Here is a 20,678-nt window from a genome sequence, read left to right as displayed (position 1 = left end):
GCACAGCAGCAGCAGCTTGAATAAAAATGATGGCAAGGCAAGAAGGCTTGCTGGCAAGAGGGAAACTCACAGGACCTCTTAACTGTTCATTTTCCAAGATCTGGATTTTTTTAAACATGAAAGTTTGCTTAGAATGTGTAATATCAAGATCTAGGTGTTTGAAAAAGACTTAATGTTGAAGTTGGAGCTAATTGTTTGTTCTGGAAAGTGCTAGTAACACGTATATATAACCATAGATATAATTTGATATATTTTTATATATACATTACATATATTTCAGTATGACAGCAGAATCAGCTGAGTTGCACTCCTCTTCTAGAAGGGGGAGGATGGCTAAGCACAAGCTCACAGTTTCTGTTAAATATCATACCTAGGTAGTCAAGACAGGGAAAATATGGTACAGGAATACAGAGCCAGCAGGGACTAAAAGTGACACTTCCAGCTCACGCCACTCTCTCTCCTCTGTGACTAAGTAGGAAATCGTCTTTATTTTCCTTCACCTGGAAGGAAAGGGCAACTCAACTATCTTTGCTGGAGTCTAAACGGGATCTAAGAAGATGAGGGGTCAGTTCTCCAGGTGGACTGGTAGTTTTCTGTGTTCCCTCACTACCTGATCCAGGAGTTGGGCCAAGGAGCAGGATCCTGATGGAATCCTAGCCTCAGGGAAATCAAGGCAAAAGTCTTATAAGGTGGAAGTGTCAAAGGTAATCTCAAGTTGTTTGAACAATGGAAAGGTCTCCAATCTCAAGTATGTTATGGAGTGTAAGATTTCTTGCAGCTGTAAACAGAAGGAATAAAGAGTAGATGTACCACTCATCAGAACATGGCTGGTTTTTCTAAAGGTTTGACAGCCTTATTTCTGCAAAGAGCAGAGCTAATACAATTATAAACACAGAAAAGAAAGGCCTCCTGAACTATTCTAGCCAAAGCCACATGTTTAAAATACATTACAATGGGGGTAGACTCAACCAGCAATTATCTGGATCTGGGCAATAAATAAATACTGATCACCCTAATTATGGATCCACGATAGAACTCATGGAAGGAACATAAATACCATGTCTGGAGCTAATTAATGCTCAAAAATTAACGAACAACAGAAAGATAAACAGAATGAGATCATCTTCAAGTACTGTAAGGTTCTAAATTGTGGTGTATTCCCTAGGCAGGGTTGAAAATGGTGACAAATCTAAATCAGTTTTCCTGGGAATACCAAGTTTTTTGAAGGGCATATGAAACACATACTGCATAAACATCCCTGATACCTAATTCCAAGGAGCTCAATGCCAGGTATGGTGATTTAAAACCGTTCAGCTCCTCCATGCCAGCAGAATTCTCATAAACACTGGCATGCCCAATATATTGACTGTGTGATTTCATATAAACCCACGATTATCCCTGTGCTCCCAATCCATAAACAAGAGTTATATAAATGGCACAATTTCATGCAGTGCTTTTATCTGAAGCAGCTGCCAGCTGTGCCTTTACTCACACCAGCACATCTATCAACAGCTCCAAGCCTTTTCAAACACAAGACTTGCACTACAGAAAATACAACTACTTGAAACCTAAAATTATCTCTGTCTTCACAGCTGTGTCCGTGGGTTGGTGTGAGCTGGTGCTGGCCCTGTGTCCTGTACTGTGGAGCACTCACTGGTGGGGCACCGTGGTGACAGCACAGCTGCCAAAGGCACTGGCCACGTCAGGTACTTCTTGTCACCAGTGTGTCTCTGTCAGCACTGAGCGTGGCTCTGGTGAACAACATTCAATTGTCACCGCTGTCCATTCCCAGGACAGGAGCTGAGAGACACAGGTGGCATTTGTCCCCAGTTATCTGTACCATCTCTGCAAAGGACAGCATCCAGAGGTCAGCAAAGTCCCAGGAAAGTCTGCCCCTGACTCCAGGGACTCTTTGGTTGGTCTGCAGTCACTCCTGCCGGATCCTGCTGCTGGAATTGCCAACAAGGATGCCATGTGTGAAGCTGGTTCCCACACCCTGCTGCACACCGGCACAACAGGAACCCAGGTGAGGCTGTGACTGATTAATAATAATTCATTGCAGGCAGATGACTCCAGGCCTTGCTTTTCCTCAGTCTGAATCTGACAGCTACCAGGCACTGATGCTTGAAGGTTTGTCCATTCACTTTCAAACACTCCAAATGTGCCCTCTGCTCTCCTCACCCCCTTGCTTTTCCTCTTACTGTATGACCCCTGGTTACAGTTAATTTCTAAGTGGAGACAAGCCCAATTACTACAGATTGCTGTAATATTCAAACTGGCTCCATGGTGAATTCTTGAAGTTGCTAATAAAAAATGCTAAGCCAAGTAATAAAATCTTGTTTAATTCGAGTAACCTAAGCTCAAAACACAGAGAAGGGAGATTCCTCTCTCTCTCCTCCATAAAACTGTGTCATAGTTGTACTATCAAGGCAGATAAAAAGAACATATTTCACTCCCTGTGTCTTTACTCCATTAGGACTGTTCTTCTCTTGTGGAGAAAGCACAAGTGTACCTTCAATACCACTGAAATATAGCCGTGTGGCAGCAGAAGAAACTGGTTCATGCTGCTGTCTCAGCACAACTGTATCTGCTTTAAAATGTTCCAGAGAGCTTGCAATAGAGCAAGAAATTATTTTTCTATGAAAAAAACCTAATGATAAAAATGAAACCAAAAAGCTTTTGCTTTAATAATTAAAAAAGGAAATTCATTTTCCAACAGTCAAATTCATTTTCCAAATTTGTGGATGATGAAACCACAAAAAGGATCTACCACAGAAGTTAGGCAAACATCAACAACAGTTAATACAAAAATATATATTCTTGTAAAGAAAAGGCAATAAAACACAGAGGAGCTGGTTGTCCATTAAAACTATTTCATAAGCTGTTCTTCAGACCTTGTCTGTGTCTTGTTTCCATGCCTGTTAGAAACTTAAAAAGGAATTTGCAGTAAAGTTTCAGAGAGTTAAAGTAAAAAAGCCTTAGTGGCAGCTACGGCTGTGGGATAATTGTGCAGGTAGTGCGTGGTCTGTCTTGTTTTTGCCAAGGCAGAACTGGCACATAACAGACAAGGGAACTGGGTTAGCACTGGGGAAAACCTGGAAGTCATACAGTACTTAAAAGCTTCCTTGAATTTTGCTATTTTATCTTGCATGGCTAAAGCCATAGCTGGTGTAAATCACCTCCTCAGGGGGAAGAGCACGTATCACATTGTACTTCAGCCTCCTGTAGAGTCAAGCTCTTGCAGCAGAAAAAATCAAAGCATGCTTGACAACTCATTCTGCCACAGAGTTCCAGTGTACTACGTCAACTGATCTTCCTGTGCCTTGGTCTCCCCTTTGAAATATGCAGAGGGTACTATACACAATATTACAAATTAACTCCAGGAGTAAAACCAGGAACAGCATATCTTGGGATTTTTGACACTACCTAACTAAGGCAAGAGAAGCAGGTGAGACTGGTATAAATCATCAGGATCAGTGACTAGAAGTGGGCCTTGGAAAGGGCTTTCTTCCTCAGGCAGAAATGCCATTTGCACAGCAGTTTTGCCTTGACTACTTTTCTTTGGGGCTTTGCGTAGCTGGGCTATTGCATTCCTGGTCCTGGCTCTCTTCCACAGCAGAAACAGTTGATCACGCATAATTTGCAAGAGTACATCGTGGTTTACTCTTCCTGTCTACCAGGGACAGTGTTTGGCAAGCAATGAGCTCTGGAGGTGAGGCTCCCTGGACTGTGTGAGTGTGCACACGTGCCCAAAGGAGAAGGGGCTTCAGAAAACGTCAGCTCTTGGGAGTAACTTCTGGAAAGACTTCCAGGACTTGGAATCTGTCATGATTAAAACCAGTTGTTCGCTTTCTTATCTTCTGTCAAACTTGAGAAGTGTAATGACAGCTCTTAAAGATCGCACTCTCCGAGGATTGGGAATGCTCAGAGTGGCACGTGAGCCAGAGAGAGTGAGGGAGATAAAAGAAAATCAGGGGTGAAAGTTCCCTTCTGCATATCACAGAAATATAGGCATGCTTGGCTTTGCCTCCCCGCTAATGATATAAAAACGTATCATCCCCAAATGTTTTTGGCTTTAGAGTGAAAAGTCTGAAAGGCGTCTACTGGTATTGATATCACAAACATTGCTCTGTGCTCCAAAATGAACTCTTCTGGCTCGTACTGCGAAATGTCAGCTTGGAAAATAGGAGCTCTCTGTTGTGGCAGCCTCTGATTGTCATATGTGTACACGCATCACACGCACACAAACAAATCTGTTTAGGGATGGCCTCCAAAGCAGGGTCTTTGGGAAGGTTACCGCTGCACCATATGTAGCACTTTGATTTATAGTTATATTTCTCACAGCATGACACACATTGTTGGTGAGCTGCGGCTGTGATAAAATCGTGGAGGTGTAAAGTTACACTGGCTGGATGGTGAGGAGCAGGCAGGGAGGGTGTAATGCGAGTCGAGAGCTGCTCTCCAAATGAATGAACTTGTATTGTGGATCTGGTTACAGCCGGCACACTGCCTTAATCCATCAACAGCAAGTTCACTTACAAACCAGCCTTTGTTTTTAATCCATGAGCCTTTGGGGATTCACTATAATCAAATGGCCAATCACAGGAACACATAAGAGGGGAAAAAAAAAAGGATTGCTACAGTGAAGTTTACTCTCAGCCACAAACTCTCCCTCAACCCCCCCAGGTAATGCAGATAACAGTATAATGCACGGCATTAAGCTTACAGGCATTAAAACTCCCCCAGGTTGGAAGCTAAGGCATGGCAAACCAGATCTCGTTACTTTCTGGGCGTGCTTCTCCGAGGCTGGGGCAGGCTTTGATTTCAAACCACGTGTGCTCGCAGCACAGACACAGCCTGGTGATGGAAGACAGCCACAGGGATTGTGAGTGCTGCGGCTCACTTGGAGTTTTCTCCTGTTCTGGACGAATGAAAAGAACGTCCTGGATCTTGCAACCAAAATGTGTCAAGCTGAAATAACATATGTTCCTTGGCAAGGGTCTGACATTAAGCCTTGGGGTGTGTCTATGTATATATAAACAAATGCTTTTCTTTAAAAATGTGTGCGTGTGTTTTTTATTCTTTCTCCGTTTATCATAAAACATAAACAAAAGAGCAACCTTTAGGCTACTTTTCCCTGCAGGAGACTGAGCCAAACATCTTCTGCTGCGCAACAGCCCACATTAGGATGGCAGACACATCCATGAGGATGGAAACGGGGACAGACCATACTTCCCATGTTAGCACGGTAATATTTTGGTTTCTACTCCAAGGCCATAACTCTGGGCTACCTGGGCCACCCTGCTGAGCTCCTGTCCCCACAGTCCCCCAGGACGGACCCAGAAGACAAGGATGACTCGGTGCCATATGGCTGAGCTCCCCAATGAGTGTGTGTGTGCTGGGGGGGGCACAGGGTGGCAGGGGAAGGTGGCAGGACACGCACGCCACGCCATTAAAGGAGTGACAGATGGTGATGAAAGTGCCATAAAACCCAGGCACTGACAGCTCAGGGCCAGCTCTGCAGCAGCTGCTGAGGTATCACGTTGTAAACAGCCCCCCGCCAGGGCACCTGCCTTGCAGCGCCTGTCACAGGAGCTGTCACCTCTCACAAACCTGCCCTGTCCTCCCACAGACCCACCCCACCCAGGGCTCCCTCACCCGCGGGTGAAAGGTGGGTGAAGGAGACGGTGGCAAGGGGCTCATGGTGGGATTGGGAGAAATCCTTTTGCACACTGGGCAGCCTGAGATGAGAGCAGAGGTAGGGAGACAAACACAAAGCCCCCTGTGCCAGAGCTTGGTGGCACCAAGCAGCCACCGCACATTTCTGGGCACTTGTCCCCAGCCTGGTCTCGCAGCCCCACAGGTTTCATACCCAGGTGGGCAGCTCCTTCCTAGGTAAGCCCTCATCACTCAGCTGTTCAGCTGCTGTGAGCTCCCAGCCTCCTCTAGAGTCTTCCAACAGACCATGGAATCTCTCTTTAGGAATCTCTCATTCCCATCATGGCAAAGAAAGAAACATTCAGCATGTCCTCTGCATGTAAACTCTGGATGACCAGAAATCTGGAAACAAGCTCTCTGCTCTTAGAGAACTCTTCTTTCAAATCGTAAGGAAGGTGTGACACCACAGCCTCTTCTCAGGACAGGCAATACTGGAGAACAATGCTCATGGGAGTTCAGCTGAAATCTCCTTTCTTTTAATCACTTTTCCCCCTTTATATATATATTTACACACACAGAGAGAACTACAGTGCTGCCTGCTTGACCAAACACAGACCATGGGAGCACTGCAGGACTATTTCATTTCCCTCTGAGTGTGCTGGGGGTGTCAGTTTAACTGTGAGATCATCCCAGCATCCCAACTGCATAACTTGAAGTACCTCTGTGCCTAATTTGCTTTGTTTTCAGTTTTAGGAGAGGATGCAGAAGGGTCCCTCTTGTCATTTACAGCCTGAAGAGCCTGTGGCAGGTGCCCCTGGCTAACCTAGCTTGAGCCCTGCTGACAACAGATACCCAGAGAGTGCCTGCTTTCCTCTCTGCACTGGGAAAGGAACAGGGAGACTCCTCACTGTGGAAATACTGCACAAGAAGCAGCACAGTCTGCTGGAAAAATTTAGCTGGACCACTTGTCATATGAAAAGCTCTGTTCTCACCCAAATAAAAACTTAAAAATGTGCTGACTTCAAAAGAAATTGCAAGATATTACGTTTTTCTATTTTTTTTTCAGGGAGGTTTTTTTTACCGGCTGGGCTTTGATTTGTCCTCTTTTTTATTCTTTCATGACACAGTAGGAATAATTTACTAATACCATGCCATTAAAATAGTTCTATAAGTTTGTTTTAAGGCTTTTTTTTTCTGAAGTAGGCTTTACTATGTCATGTCGAGGAAAACATCTTGTCTCCTTTTCTTGACTCATTTGATGTAAAAAACAGGCTTGAGATGTAGCTCAAAGTACAGTTTTGGTGGGGGGGGGAACCTGTCAGGTGCTGTCCACTGATACATTTTAATGCACAATTTTATTCTGCCCTGCTCTCTCCTTCCTATTCTGCTCCTTACCTGTGCTGGAACTCCTGAAAAGTCCTTTCACCCTGGTGTGCCCTTCCTTTCCTTACACTTACCTCATCTGGACTCCATAGAAATTAGCAGTTTATTCCAGCTTCCCTTTGGAGGGAAATGTACATGGCAAGCCTGGAGTTATTTTCTGTTTGCACCAGAAACAATTTAGCTGTGGTGAAGCCCAGTCCAAGGAAATGTCTTTTTTAGCAGCACCACTGAGCCCCTGTGAATCTCCATGTGGCTGTTCCTTAGAAAGCATCCACCCTTTGGCCTTGCTCATTTAGAGCCACTTGTGCTGTAGGTCGTTCTGCCCAAAGACACACCCATGGTCTCCTCACCACGGAGTCTCCTGAAATCTGTTTGATTTTGAGTCCCTACTCTTTTATTTCTGTGCCTTTCAAACTTTGCCAGTAATATGGACCACTATTTCTTCTTTGTGTGGGTGTGGACTTCTGCATAAAGAATTTAAGTCTTCTGACTAAATACTTGCTACTCACCACTAGCTTCTGTGGCTACTCTCTAAGTCATCCATGGAGCCACAGATCACAAGCTGCAAACCACTGTTCTGTGGTACTTCGGTACGTATGTCTATACTTAGTTATGAAAATGGTAGTTCTTTAGGAAAACACAGATAATCAGGCTGCAAAGTTACAAAATATTCCCTGTTTTCAGCATCTCTACTCCTGAACCGTGGTGTCAGTACAAGAATCTGCTTCCTTGAAAATAAATGTAAGAGAAAGATCATCTGGGTGCTGAGGAGTGTTTCCAACATGAACTCTGCACACTTCAATACAAGAAGACTTTGTAGAAAACAGAGTGATTCCCCTTCCCTTTCCCCTCATCCTGCCTCCTATAAGTGTGTTCATTTTCACTCTAGACTGGTTTAGGCCTCACAACAGCAAAGGAGGAATGAGAAAAATTGTCACCACCACCATTAGGATATTGGCAGCAGTCTGTCACTTACTAGAAAGTAAGACTGAAGCTCCCTGGTGGCAGTGAAAAGAATGGTTACAGTGCAGGCAGACAGAAAGTCCCCAAGGGCTCCCTGGAGATGCCATGGGCTGACCTGATGGAGAGCAGCTCTGCAGAGAAGGACCTGGGGCACCAAGGTGTTCCTGAGCCAGCAGTGTGTCCTTGTCCCAAGAGGGCCAATGGAATCCGGGGGTGCATCAGGACAGGGCACCTGCTGCAGTGCCAGCAGGTCAGGGAGTGATCCTGCCCCTTTGCTCAGCCCTGTGAGGCACATCTGGAGAGCTGTGGCCAGGTCTGGGATCATCAGGACAGGAGGGCCATGGAGCTCCTGGAGCAGGGCCAGCAGAGGCTGCAAAGATGAAGGACCTGGAGCATCTCCCTTATGAGGAAAGGCTGAGGGAGCTGGGGCTGTCCAGCCTGGAGAGGAGCCCCAGCTGAGAGGGGCCCTCAGCCCTGGGTGTCCCTGTGTGCAGGGAGGGCTCCGAGCAGGGCCCAGCCATGGAACCAGAGGAACGGGCAGGGACTGATGCCCAGGAGTAACTTCTTTACTGTGGGGGTGTCAGAGTATTGGAACTGCTGTCCAGAGAGGCCATGGGGTCTCCTTACCTGGAGATATTCAACACCCACCTGCACCTGATCCCGTGCAACCTGCTCCAGGTGATCCTGCTCGAGCAGGGGAATCTGGATGATCCACAGAGGACCCTTCCAACCCCCCCATCCTGTGATTCTGTGGATTCAGACACCTGGCAGAGTAACACTGAAGACTGATTTGGTATCTTAAAGGATACATGAATATGTTACTAGAGGCTTGGACTTACAAATGAATTTACAAACTTCCTTTAGAGATTTTGGCTCTTTTTGATGAATTATTTTCTCGTGTTACTGATTTTTTTTGTTATTTGATTTTGTACTGTATGCTCATCCATTGACTGAACATGGATTGACAAGCTAGGTTAAGAAAACACACAAGTATTTGGCATTACGGTTACGTATCATCACCAAGCCTAATGGAAAGCTGGTAACTTCACAAACCTCTAGTTCCTTGTGCATAGAAAACCAAGCTCAGCTTGACAAAGAACTAATATTTTGCTAAGGTAAGAAAGTTGAAATCAGATAGTGTTGTTTTATTACCTTATTATTGACAAACATGGACTGCTAGAATGTTTTAGCAGTGATCCAGCCCAGCAATCCATTACTCATACAGTCCCTGTCTGTAAACTCAGGCCCTTAAATGGCTGAACTATTCTTAGCCTTATGTGGTGAATACACAGGAATGTTCATGGACAGAATATTAAGGACAGAAGATGGCCCTAACAGTGCTTGGCAAAGGGAGATGGGATTTATGGAAAGTTTCCTTTGATGCTGTTGACTGCTAACTACTGCCTTCTGATGCTGCCCCAACATACAAAATTAGCTTTAAACTTGCATTCCAGAGGAATGACAGGGAATAAAAAGGAACAGGGATTTCAGTTAAAGCCTATGGAACTAGATTCAAGCCCAGGACCTAGCCAGGTTTAAAACCAGGCTGGATCTTTTTAGCTGGAAATTCCCTGACTGAGAAACTCTCCAGCCACTTCCTAAACAGTATCCTTCCTCTCCATCTGCTTTGTAGGCAATACAACAAACCTGGTCCAAGTGCTGTTTGTGGCTGGCATAATTGCCACAAAGATGCTTTAGAACTGCAGCTATATTACATTGAAATCTGACTTGGGGCATTCTCCTTTCAAAAATGCTCAGTGAACAAAGGAATCCTCTAAAGTCCTGCCCTACAGTAGTGCTTGTTTGTTATCACCAAAGCAAGAGAGAAGCTTAGCCAAGCAAGATAAATACACTATTTAAGAAAAAGAAAAGGGAGGGGAGGGATGACTTCTACAGCTGTCCTAAAAAACTAATCCATATGTTAATTTATATTGCCTAACAGCCACAAGAAGGGACTGAACTGCAATTGCACGAGTGTATTTTTTGGGGATGGATGGCAGGTAGAAGGATGTTGTAGAGCTTTGTGACTACCAGACTGCGTATCTCTAACAGAATATTATTTGTTTTCATGTTGAGAATGAGTCTTTCCTGAACTGGCTTGTAAACCACTGTGATTCTCACTGCAGTGAATCAAACGATGCCTTTTGCAAGGCAGAGATGAAGGACGGCTGGGCCTGTGAGGGAGGGACTTGACCCGTTCTTTGGAGCAGGACAGAGCAGCTGCTAAAACAGCACCACAAAAATGCGTGATACTTCGAGGGCAGAACCTCAGGACTCCCCTCCCAGACAAACCCAACCTGCCAAGCGAAAACACCTCATGCAGTGAAAGAGGGAGGGAGGGAAGGCTCGTTTCTGTCCTGGGATCAGGTGTAGGAACCAGCAGCCACCACTGCTGGGAGGTGGAACCGGGGGTCTTCAGCAGCCACGGCAAACTGGGGTTTTTTTACAGCTCCCGAGCCCCGGAGCAGCACGTCGGGTGTTGGTTTGGGAGTGACACAGAGGGGATGCTGCCACCTACTGAAATCAGGATTTTTAGCACTTAGGTTTCCCGACTGGGCTCCCGTCAGCCGCAGTCTAAGGATACTGCAGCATCAGTACGGTATTCATCAGATTGAACAGCTCTTCGTCCTCCCTAATTATTTTCAGGAACTGAAAACAGCATTGTAAAAAACTCCACCAATCCAACCCTCAGGACCCCAAAACAAGCAATAGTCTACCATCAAATGGTATTATTGTAAAGCTATTAATTTGAGAAGTGAAACCTTGCTGTGAGGGTGTATTTAAGCCCGGGCAGACTTTTAAGCTAGATCAGAATTTTAGATCTGCTCGGGTCCTATTGACAAAACAAAAAAATTTGCAAAATTATTTTAGTGGCAGCAAGTTCACTCTGCTACTTTATTCCAGACTAACTTATTTAGTGTTGGACCAATAGCCTTGAACTACGAATTTGAAATTAATTATTCTAGGGACTGGGGGGGGGGGGCTTTAAAAATCTTGACTAAAAAACCTGAGTTTAGTTTTTAATCACGCTCTCTCTCTTTTCTGTTTATAGGATAAACACAACTCTTTCATGGTGGTAAAACAAAATCCCCATCTCTCGTATCAATGAACATGCATCATAATGCCAGGCTAGAGAAGCACTTTCTCTTTTCAGCAGGTGGAAGAAGTACCCCAAAGTCCTGTTTCCAGATATTGATTAGTGTTGCTGTGCTGCCACCCAGCCATGCAGAGTCACTTCACTGGTAGCTGCTTATCAGCAAGGACTGAAGTGGTCCTTACATTTCCCTTAACTACTGACTGGAATAGTGAATGCCTGCAAACCCCATGGGGGAGGCTGGCTCAGAACGCTCCAGGAACACAGTGACATAACACTCACCCCACGGGCTCTAAACCAAATTTACCAGAAGTATTCATTAACAACCAAAGCCATAAATAACAACAATAAAACGAAGCAACTCAGAATCATCTCAGGCAGCTTCCACAGCGGATCTGACCAACTCTGGATGCTGTTTCTGCTGACCCACCAGTAATTTTATTGCTGCAGAGGCAACACAGTGTGTCAGGCCATGATAGATTTGGTCTTTTCTGACATCCAGCTGTTTGCTGTTTGTGTTGGCTGCTGCCGAAGTCCTGGAGATAATACAGGTGTTCTGTGCTGCTAGAGCTGACTGTGCTGGAGAAAAATCTGGGCAAGCACGGGGTGAGGATTTGTCTGCCTTGGTGAGTGAGAGCAGGCAGTCTGATGGAAGGAGAAAAAGGTCAAACAGGCTTCTTTGTGGTCCACCTCAAAATTAATGGAGGCCTATTGAATCAGGCTCCCCCTCATTAAAAAGAGTGGACAATAGAGAAATAGAGATCTCTGTGAGCTGCTTGGTTGGGTTTTATCTCATTTTTGCAGGTCAGTTGGATGACTTGTACTCCTGCACCTACAGTGAACATCTAATCACATCCCCAAAACTATGAGTGTGTTTACAGTCGTGTTTTGCAAGTTTAAGGCTAGCACTCATGCCTAGTTCACAACCCAGAGCCATCCTCAATCTGCAGATTGATGCAAACTGAGGTGCTGACCAAGTGACCATTACTACACCTGAAGATGAAGCAATTTGTCCAAAGCTGCAGTTAAGTCTAGGGAAGAGCCTCAGTCAGGACACAGGTCACAGGTGCTTCCCAATCTGAGCAGAATGTTTGGATAACCAGCCAGAGCAGCCAGGATAGTTCCTGCTGAGCACCAGCTCAGGTGAGTGCTATCTGTCTCCAGTATCAAGGAAGAAATACAAGCTACTCCTATGTGTCTGTTTTTATAAAAATGCTCGACAAATATCATGAGCAAATAAACAGCTGCCTCTGAGCTATTTACAGTGCTGTTAACCAGCTTTTAGGCTTCAAAATTGATCACCAGAGTCAACAGAGGGTTGAACAAACATATCCATGGTCGAGTATTTGTATTTGAGATTAGGTACACATATACAAGTGTGAAGGCGTGTGTTCAGCCAAACTATAGAGGAACTGAGCCCAGACCATAAATGGCATTTTAGGCAAAAAGCAATCAAATTATTCATGCAGCCAACTCATACTCATTCTTATCTCCTTGCAACTCAACTGAATACTTATTTGGAACCCTTGTCAATACTTTATATTAAAGTTTGGACCTGATCTTTTCTTTAATGAGTTGCTTTTGGTTTTTCCATTTTGAATTCTTTCTCCCCTGCCAATGTCTAAAGCCTCAGTATCCTTTAAAAGGAGTAGTTTGATAGCAAAGGTTCCCTCCACACCCCTGGGAAAACAAGGAAACAGATAGTGCACATCCTGCTGGAGCTCCACTTGGGAGCATAGCACTAGGAAAAAAATTCACTGAGGCCCGTTTCTATTTCAGACTTAATTTTTCCTACTGCAAGTAAATTAAACCCCACAAGTGCTCCAGGGTCTGAATCTGTGCCTGCAGCAGTGTTATGTGTGAGCAGGGAGATGTACCCAGATGGGTGGATACTACAACTATTCAGGAGGGACCTGGATAAACAACAGAGCCAGAAATAACCCAGTGGTAAACTCAAATCAAGGCAAACAGTTTGGCTTTTGCCAAAAGGTGTTTATCTTTTTTAACAGTCTTTTTTTCCAAAACCTTCAGGGAGCTATGACAACCTGAGATCTGCTCTTTTCACAGTGCATCAGTGAACTGAAATACCAGGAGAATATCAATTATTGCAGTATTTGGGCTTTACAAATCACTCCCCTGAGGCATTTAATAAAAACTTTGGAAACAAATCTGTCCAAATGTGAGAGAATTTGTGCACCTCTTGGCATGTATCTTTGGGGAAAAAACCCCAGTAAGGTGTATTACACAGTCATGGAACATTGCACTGCAGAGGGAACATCTGCCCTCAGGGAAAAGCTTGACTCCAAGCAGTGGTTGGCAGGGTAGAGGCTCCACCAATTCAGGTTCCCAAACCTGGACTGCAGGGAGGAGCTGCTCGGGGGCAGAGCGCAGGTTTTAGATGCTGGTGGGGGAACTCGTAGTTCCTGAGCCCATCCTACTTCCAAAAAAATTTTTAAAAGTGACTCATTTTCTACTAGTCTAGTACCTTTAGTCTGCACTAAATCTTCATGGGATGAAAAAGGAGATTAAATCCAACATCATTCTTCTGCTCTGTATAAGAGATTTGAGGTGCAGGGGTTTGTGTCCTGAATAACAAGCTACTTGACTAGAGGCTGACTTTTAACAATGCCACGTTTTTATATAAAAAAAAAAAACAACCCCAAGCTGCATGCACTGTAGTTACACACCCTGATACCCTGTTTCACTCTGGCTCTGTCTTAACAGGGTTTTAAAGCCATTTCACCTGAGTGCCTGCTGATTACCATGCTGAGTTTTTTAAACCAATCCATTGAATTTGCTTCCTTTCTGTGTCCCCAGTGCCCATTCACCTATAGAAATATAGAGACAAACAAGGCCACAGGTGCAGAAAATTGGGCCTTTCCTGCTGTTTATTACAATGTTGACCTTGGCGATTTGTTGAGGGGGTGGAGGGAGAAGGAAAGAAAAAGAAGAAATACGTGCTTTGCAATGGGATTCTGCTAGAATCCTGTCTTACTTTCCCCATGAAGTTAAAAAAAAAAGCCTTCTACCTGGCAACAAACACAGACATTGAATTATTAGAAGGTGAAGTGGGGGCAGGGCCATTTCTTTGGCATCTCTGAAGGGATTTTGGATGAATTGCTGCTGACCAGAAAGCCTGCTCTTCCTTCAGCCCCGCTCACTCTCTGCAGTTTGCCTTCTGGTTATTCTGGGGCATGAGAATTTGCCTTGCCCCGCAGTCACCTTTGTGGTCACGCAGCTGCCTGGTGAGTGTCACATGAGCATTGGAGGGCACAGCCACCTGCTTGGTGTGTCAAGGAGGTGCCTTGTGCTGAGCAGGGAATCTTGGAGAGGTCTCCTCTCACAAAGGCACGGCCCCCACCCAAAACTGGGTGGCCTTGCACCAGAGGCTGCACTGCCAAGGGAGCCCTGGCTCCCCTCCAGGAGCAGAGTGGGGTCCGCAGAGGAAGGGGGCTTTGTCCACAAGAAGAGTTCAGAGCTTTCTTGATGTAAACTGGCAGTAGTGAGTGGGTCAGGTGTTAAAAATGGCACTGCTGGCTGGATGGATGGAGAGGGTGGGTGGGTGAATGCCACCCAGGGCTTACCTGGGGTCACCCGAATGCTGAGGCAGTGCAGCACACAGGGCTGCAGCAGGAGAGGGGTGTGCTGGAGTCTGGGTGTATGTAAGGGTTCAGCCTCCTTGCCTGTCTGTGAAGGTCTTTGCACCAATTTCTGTGGCTGGATCTCAGTGGATGGATATGTGAATGCATCCAGTAAGGGCGAGACCCTCACTCAAAGACCTCACAGTCAAGTTAAAAATCAGGGACCACAGATGGGAGAAAAGATGTGTTATGCCCAAGATGAACAATGTGGATTTGGTGTGCAGAGAGTATAAACTGTATGTTAGGGGTGATCTTTCTCACCTGGAAACTGAACTAATTTCTACTGAGCACCAGTTCAGTGCCTTAATTGGATGCCTGCTGAAAGGGAAGTGCTCCTCCTCAAGATCACGCAGATTTAACCTCAGATGAGCGAGGTTTTTTGGGTGCTTAGGCCCTTTGGAAGCCAAGGTGCATCTGGTCAGACTGGTCTGGAGGTCAAGCTCGTGCTCGGGTCAGTGAAAGAGGCACTCTGTGTTCTGCTGTACATCTCAGCACAGAGCTGACCTGCAGAGAGCAACCTGCTCCCCCAGAGCCTGCTCTGGATTTCACTGCCCTGCTTTCACAGGAACAACAGAGGGACACCTTTTATGTGCTTGCTTAGGAATATCGACGGGGGCTCACTTATTCTGTTGGAAAGTGGGTGCCAAAAACAAACCTCTCGGAGAAACCTGATCTGCAGGTCCTGATCCAAAGCACTTTGCAGCACTTTTGTTGCCCAACGTGACCGAGAGGGTCTCGAGAGCAGCTTGTGCAAGCCTTCCCTAAGCCTGGGCTTTGGGGAGCAGGGATGGCCATGCCATGACTATGCTGATCTCAGCTCTTGAGCCACAGACAGAGAATTCTCACTGGTTACTACTTGATATTAAATTTTATCAGTGATAGTCAGGAGGGATTCAAAGTGTGGTCCTGCATTTCATGGAGTTTTTTTCCTCTCAGCACTGTATTTCTCTGCCATGATTATTCACATGGCCTTGGGCCTGATGCTTTACTCCTTTACTCTCCCGCCTGTGCCTGCAGCACAGCCATTCCACAGAAATACTTGTCTCTGCCTTTGCCTTCAATAAATGCCACCAAAAACTGTAGGTAACAAACTCAGTTAACACAGCCAAGGACAGCTGGCCCAGCAGAGGAAGGGCTTTCAGCAGGTTGAACTCCCTCCTGATAACATAGAGACCTTCCTCTCTGGGCACTATACATAGGTTTTATCTATAATTTTTAAGGTACTGTGCAGCCACAGATAAATATCTGTGAGAAACTTTCATTTCTATAAGTTTCCTTTTTCTGACATATGACTGGAAATACAGGACCTGGAATTTTAAGACTTAGGATGTCAATATGCCATAGTTGGTGCTAATTACCACTTTCTGCCTTCCCTGGCTTAGACACACTCACCTATTAGCAGTTGTGTTTAAACAACAATAAAGTACACACGAGTTGTAAGAGTTCCCCTCCATCCCTCGTGGTCACTTTGATGAGCTAAGCAAAAAACACAGTTTGCTTTGTCTGAGTTAGGAATTCAGGTTGTATTAGTTAACAAACCTCAGGTATGAAAATGAAGCAAGTCTTTTCTGCAATATAGACAGGACTTGATGTTAAGTCCCAAAATGAAATTCATCTTAGCCATTTTTCATGTAAACTCAGCTTTCTGTATTTCTCGTTTTCATTTATTCAATTTTCCGCCTTGGAATAATTACTGTAAGTGAAAAAGCATGTCAAACCCCCAAGTTATTACAAAAAAGCACGCTGGAACTCTCATTCTAGAATTCATCACTTCATAAAACTGTACATTATAAGACTGGCCATTCTGGGCCAAACATGTGCTCCATGTAACCCAGTATCCTGTCTGGTACCATGATTAATAGGGGAAAGTGGAGAAGAAGATAAAAAATGATCTTTTCCCCTGCTGTTCTCTCCCACCTTCTAGTAATCAGTGGCTTACAGACACAAAATGTGTGGTAATAACATGAATATAATGCTTCAAAAAAATCAAACTTAAATTACTATCTACTTACAATAAGTTACTTAATCTGATTTTATCACAGTATCTGCTTTTTAAAATTATGTTTAATTTTTAGAAGCAAATGTGTATCTTTATGCCAGCTCCAGAGAATGAAGCTAGAAATATTCCATTCAGATTGTGATACCCAGGAAGAAAGAGGGTTCAGCTGGAAAAGAAGTTTTAACTGAAGACATGGCCAAGTCTTCCAAGGTGAAGAGAGCTGTGAATTTTCTCCCATCCTGTTCTATAGAAACTACCTGGAAAGCAGATTTTAAATCTTTTTTTCCTTTCCCCCCTCTGCATTGATTCACATTCTTTATTCTCCTTCCTTCCTTCTTTCTCTTTGTATTTTTTATTCCCACTGCCTCTTTTCTCAGTTACATCTTAGGAGAATGGAAATAAACCCCCAGTTTAAAACTTCAGACCTATAGGTACACGTCTGCTTAGAAAACCTGCAGGGATTCCCCCCACCTCAAGCCCTTTTTAAACAAACACATCTATTTAGACAGTTTGTTTCTCTATCAATCTGTGAAAAGTTAATACAGTTTTGTGTCATTTTTGTTATGGAAACAGCCCTGTAAAAATACCATATGGTCCACTGAGGCCTGCCCTTGTAACCCCAATAAATACAAATCACCCTAGAACTTATCATGGTAAGTTCAAATATGTAGCTAATGTAATCTCAAAAATCCTTCACAGAAAGAAAACAAACGAGCTCCTTTTAAACCCCTGACTTGTTGCTCTTGACTTCAGCTATTTGTTCAATATTTCAACAACACTAAACAAATGTGCCGGAAATACTTATCATTTCTGAGTCACCCCCTTGCTATCCCACACTCCAGACTCTTCAAATTAGGGACTATCTTAAAAAGATGAATGTGATCCATTCTCTTTGTTACTTTGGTTTCAGTATTGTCTTCAGCATATCCCTGGAGAGTCTCCTATTATCAATCTGCCTAATTCTGGCTAATCTTTCTGGATAATTCATTTCCCATCTCCCTGTCACAGGCTGGTTTGGCTGCTCTGCTCTGTACCTTTCCTAACTCTGAAACATTAGCATTATTAATGGCAGACAACAGTGTATTTAATATCCAGCTTATGGCCCACGTTAACGTAGATTTTTCTGTGATTTATAATCTGTACAGAACTATCAATTAAGTTTAAACTGCGTTGCAGCAGAGCATTACCTTCCTACAACTCCTCTGTAATAGATGGCAATTAATTGGCACTTCATTGTTCATTTACACATACTTATTTCAGACAACCAGAATCTGCCCTAATTCCTTGTGACCTATCATAAAACATAACAAGGAGCTTTGCAAAATGCCTGTTCTCTGAACTCACACTAAATAGAAGTACTCTGGGTGTTGTGGATATCATAGGAAATGTGACCAAACTGTGTCATTTTATTATTTATCAACAGTATTTCACTAATGAGCATCTAGAACGATCTTCATGTCATGGACACAGTAGAAAGCAGCTTGATTTCCACACTAAACTCTCATTTCAATCTAACTGCTCTTTCAGAGATGCACAAGAGTTCAGTTCTGAGAGTGAGCAGCAGTTTTTGTGCCTCTCTTTCTGAGACATCTGCATGACGTCTGATTTTTAGAACATGTTTTTTTCCTGTCAAGGAGTTCTGACATAGAAATGTCAAAATGAAAAGTGGCAAGAGTAAAATAGTTCCTTTTGAGTAATTTCAGTCTCCATGGCTCCTGTGTCTTCTTGAAGTGTGGGTGAATGGGAAAGAAAACCAGTGCTGTACATGGTATTTTCAGGGACATGATCTAGGTCATTGACACAGCCTTTTTATTTTTTAATTCTGCTCTTGGAGTGGATTGGTAACAGTGGAAGTCAAGAGCAGCAACAACAAGCTACACCTTGCTCTTCCTGATGACTCCTGCCTCTATTTTATTCTTGTCTTTTCCCTTGCAACTCTTCAACTGTTGGATTTGCGTCAGCGAGAAAAAATCTCACAAATGCAGCACCATTTGTATGAAAAATGGGTGTGCTTCTTTTTCCTTCATTTCCAGCATTGCACTAGGACCACAAACGGCAGAAAAACAACTTTGAAATGCGTCTGACAATTTGTTCTGTGTGTGCTTCTACTCTCACCCTTAAGAAAGAAAGCAGTGCCAGATGATTGAGCTAATAAATGCCAATTTTAGAAAGGACTATTTGGGATCAGCTCATATGTAAACAGTTCTAAAAGCTGAGGGTAAATCAGAGGACTGGCTACATATATATAAATAAATCTCTGTTTACTTTTACTCAGAGGTATTGGACAAGAAAAAAATCAGAGTTCACTGCAATGCCATGAAGGAACCACAGGTTGAAAGTTTTGGTCTCAGAGGATTTTGGGATTATTCCCAAGTAGCCTGAATGCCATCCAGCTGTCCCCACAGCTCCACTGTGTTACCTGTGCAAAAATCACACCCATATTAACCTTCAATATGAGAAAAGGCTGTGCCAAAGACTGAGGCAGGGACTGGTGAGGTTGCTAATTCTGCTTTTGTTTGTTCTTGGAGCTGTTCTGAGAGGAGCTCTTTAGGCTCTGATGCAGCCCAGACTCCCAACCTTAATGTGTTAAATACATTGTCCACTTTGGATTGTTCACTTAGCTGCAGCAAATGCCTTGTATTTTTTCCTGTCTGAGTACAATTAAAATTGCAGGATATTTGCCAGACAGGCTGAGACTCTTTCACCACTCTCGGCATCCCTTTGCAGTGTTGTGAAGAATGATCAATTAAATCGCTCAGTCTCACCTATAAACAATGTATTTTAGCTGTCCTGCCAGGTTTGTTTGAGGCAATTTAACACCCAGACTCATGCAGAGAGCTATCCTGCTCTCTGTGCCAGCCTGCACTTCCATTCACAAAGAAAAATTGGGGTAGCCTGAATGAATTTATCAGTGAGCTAAATTTGGCCTATGATAACAAATAAAACCAAGCTATAAAAAGAAGAAATGGCTACTCAAGAATAGGAAAATGCCTACATTCCTCTCTTGTATGGCTTCACATGAAAGCCTTAATGATTTTTTAATCTCATTATATTTCTTATGCAGAGGAATACCTGAGAACAACAAACATGCAGCCTTTGTGCAGTCTAACTCTAATTGTTAAGAGCTGATATACTGCTGATCATATTCCAGGGAGTTTCTTGAGCAGTGATTTTTTACAGAGCCTCTTGGCATTCACTTCATTTATGGATCCAAGAATGCCTACCTAGTGTAAATATGTCCTGGGCACAGAAAATAAATGGACAAATAAATAAAGAAGGAAAAATTCATTTGTGCAGAGGCCAGAATAACAATATGCTTCATAATGGTATCAGTTCTGAAAGCATTTCAGAAGTTTCTTCCCCAGTAAGTTCATACTCAGCTTTCTGTACACTTATATTTTTTACCTTGCGCAAGAGAAAAAGGCCTTAATTATACTATATACATCTCTTCTAGATTGTAAGAAATAGAAGCAAAACAAACACAATTTATATTTTAGCAATATCATCTAGAGTAGATAAAACTTTTTAAAAAAACATTATATGCTGTAACTTGCACTATTTTTCCTCACCTTATTTATATCTCCTGGCTTTCAGGATGAAATCTGAAAGACAACTTTGTCCTGCCAGGTTTTGTTTGACAAGTACACATCTTAGTCAAAAAATACTGGAACCCATTTTCTGTTGGCACTGAATTGCAGCTGCATTATTCAGTGTAGTTCCTGCCCTGTTCTCTTCTCAGTATCCATTCCTTTGCTCACCACTTGGCCAGTGCTGTTTCTATTAAATTAGAAGCGCTTTTAGCTTGTCTGAAACTGAAACCTCTGGTGCTATAAAGCAGCGTGTCTGTGTATGACAACAAGCACAGGAGGGGCCCTACCATTTGAAAGTTTGTTTTACTGTAACAACCCCCAAGAGATTACAGAATTGGATTCAGCCTAAA

The 20,678-nt window shown here is 43.7% G+C and overlaps 1 protein-coding gene and 1 long non-coding RNA gene across 3 annotated transcripts in view; one reads left to right on the top strand and one right to left on the bottom strand.

The window, feature by feature from the left end:
- The window catches only part of LOC120411941 (potassium voltage-gated channel subfamily KQT member 1-like), a 286,757-nt gene that overhangs the window by 132,270 nt on the left and 133,809 nt on the right, over positions 1-20,678 (bottom strand). The window lies entirely within an intron of this gene.
- LOC109146159 lies at positions 1,501-6,848 on the top strand. Its single transcript, XR_002048017.3, has 3 exons — positions 1,501-2,026; positions 5,144-5,248; positions 6,406-6,848. It is a non-coding gene; the product is annotated as an uncharacterized LOC109146159 (long non-coding RNA).

The sequence above is a fragment of the Corvus cornix genome, chromosome 1A, assembly GCF_000738735.6.
Source record: "Corvus cornix cornix isolate S_Up_H32 chromosome 1A, ASM73873v5, whole genome shotgun sequence".
Lineage (NCBI taxonomy): Eukaryota > Metazoa > Chordata > Aves > Passeriformes > Corvidae > Corvus > Corvus cornix.
Note: the sequence above shows the minus strand (reverse complement) of the source record. Positions and strands in the feature narration are given on the sequence as shown.